Source organism: Schistocerca cancellata, unplaced genomic scaffold (assembly GCF_023864275.1).
Source record: "Schistocerca cancellata isolate TAMUIC-IGC-003103 unplaced genomic scaffold, iqSchCanc2.1 HiC_scaffold_726, whole genome shotgun sequence".
In the NCBI taxonomy this organism is placed as follows: Eukaryota; Metazoa; Arthropoda; class Insecta; order Orthoptera; family Acrididae; genus Schistocerca; species Schistocerca cancellata.
This window is the reverse complement of record NW_026046737.1, coordinates 52,501-55,000: the sequence shown is the minus strand read 5'-3', so window position 1 is coordinate 55,000 and position 2,500 is coordinate 52,501. Positions and strand designations below refer to the sequence as shown.

General features: G+C 58.9%; 1 pseudogene; it reads left to right on the top strand.

The window, feature by feature from the left end:
• LOC126141580 (large subunit ribosomal RNA) overlaps positions 1 to 2,500 on the top strand; it is a 7,756-nt pseudogene that overhangs the window by 1,449 nt on the left and 3,807 nt on the right.

The window sequence follows — 2,500 nt, the reverse complement described above, 5'->3', positions numbered from 1 at the left end:
CCAAGTGGGCCACTTTTGGTAAGCAGAACTGGCGCTGTGGGATGAACCAAACGCCGAGTTAAGGCGCCCGAATCGACGCTCATGGGAAACCATGAAAGGCGTTGGTTGCTTAAGACAGCAGGACGGTGGCCATGGAAGTCGGAATCCGCTAAGGAGTGTGTAACAACTCACCTGCCGAAGCAACTAGCCCTGAAAATGGATGGCGCTGAAGCGTCGTGCCTATACTCGGCCGTCAGTCTGGCAGTCATGGCCGGTCCTTGCGGCCGGCCGCGAAGCCCTGACGAGTAGGAGGGTCGCGGCGGTGGGCGCAGAAGGGTCTGGGCGTGAGCCTGCCTGGAGCCGCCGTCGGTGCAGATCTTGGTGGTAGTAGCAAATACTCCAGCGAGGCCCTGGAGGGCTGACGCGGAGAAGGGTTTCGTGTGAACAGCCGTTGCACACGAGTCAGTCGATCCTAAGCCCTAGGAGAAATCCGATGTTGATGGGGGCCGTCATAGCATGATGCACTTTGTGCTGGCCCCCGTTGGGCGAAAGGGAATCCGGTTCCTATTCCGGAACCCGGCAGCGGAACCGATACAAGTCGGGCCCCTCTTTTAGAGATGCTCGTCGGGGTAACCCAAAAGGACCCGGAGACGCCGTCGGGAGATCGGGGAAGAGTTTTCTTTTCTGCATGAGCGTTCGAGTTCCCTGGAATCCTCTAGCAGGGAGATAGGGTTTGGAACGCGAAGAGCACCGCAGTTGCGGCGGTGTCCCGATCTTCCCCTCGGACCTTGAAAATCCGGGAGAGGGCCACGTGGAGGTGTCGCGCCGGTTCGTACCCATATCCGCAGCAGGTCTCCAAGGTGAAGAGCCTCTAGTCGATAGAATAATGTAGGTAAGGGAAGTCGGCAAATTGGATCCGTAACTTCGGGATAAGGATTGGCTCTGAGGATCGGGGCGTGTCGGGCTTGGTCGGGAAGTGGGTCAGCGCTAACGTGCCGGGCCTGGGCGAGGTGAGTGCCGTAGGGGTGCCGGTAAGTGCGGGCGTTTAGCGCGGGCGTGGTCTGCTCTCGCCGTTGGTTGGCCTCGTGCTGGCCGGCGGTGCAGGATGCGCGCGCCTGCGCGGCGTTCGTGCCCCGGTGCTTCAACCTGCGCGCAGGATCCGAGCTCGGTCCCGTGCCTTGGCCTCCCACGGATCTTCCTTGCTGCGAGGCCGCGTCCGCCTTAGCGTGCTCCTCCGGGGGCGCGCGGGTGCGCGGATTCTCTTCGGCCGCCATTCAACGATCAACTCAGAACTGGCACGGACTGGGGGAATCCGACTGTCTAATTAAAACAAAGCATTGCGATGGCCCTAGCGGGTGTTGACGCAATGTGATTTCTGCCCAGTGCTCTGAATGTCAACGTGAAGAAATTCAAGCAAGCGCGGGTAAACGGCGGGAGTAACTATGACTCTCTTAAGCTCACATGATGCGTCATATACGGATCCTCTCGGTCCACTCCTTAGCACCATTGTGGTGTCGAGTGGATGATGGTTCGCTTAGCCTCTCGGTGGGAAATCCTAGCTCTGGCCTTCACGTGGCGGGAGTCGTGAGAGGTTCTGAGGAAGGCTATGCCTTGGCGTAAGTCTTCCAAAGTTCCTCGACCGACAGAGCAGGGTGTCTTTTAGGGCATGGGGGTTGCCTCCCCTCATGCCTTTGTTCCAGCTGGCCCTACAACGAGAAGTAAACATGGTACCAGGCCTCCCACTGGAGCGCCTGTGCCAGCTGATGAGCCACCCAGCCAGCCAACCGATGCGGGTCGAGCGCCGCTCCCCGTCATCTGTCCTGACTGCTCGCGGTCATTCTCCACCAGGACCGGGCTCGGTGTCCACCGGCGCCGTGCTCATCCTTCTGCAGCCAATGCAGAGATACAGACTGAGAGGAAGAAGGCCAGGTGGTCCGAAGAGGAACTGATGCGTTTGGCTCATGCCGAAGCAACCCTAACCATCCGTGGTTGCAAGTTCCTTAACCAGGAGCTCACCAAGGCCTTCCCTGCGCGAACGCTGGAGTCTATCAAGTGCCAGCGTAGGGCGCAGGCCTTCAAGGACATGGTGGCTAGGTTTGTCACCGAGCTCTCCAGTAGTGGTCATGGTTCTCGTGACCCTGATGCTGAGCCTGGTGACGGATCCCCCCTATCACAGTTTCCACCTCAGGGGGATGACGTTGACCTTGCCATCTGGTCCTTCATGGGTGATCTTCCTCCATCAGGCCGCCGATTTCGCTCGCTTGACGCTCTTTTAGCTCTTGGTCCTACCACTAGCCGGGATACTATCCGGGCAATGTTGCTACCTGCTTTGGATGAAGTGGGGAGCATGGAACCAGCTGTCCATCAAGCTGCAAAGGTAAGGATCCAACAGCCTCCAGAGCGGAAGCGTGCTCGAAGAAGGTGGGAATATGCAGTAGTTCAGCGTGCCTTCAAGAAGAATGCGGCACGTTGCATTAACGGGCTCCTTGATGGCACTCTTCTGCATCAGCCCCCGTCCATC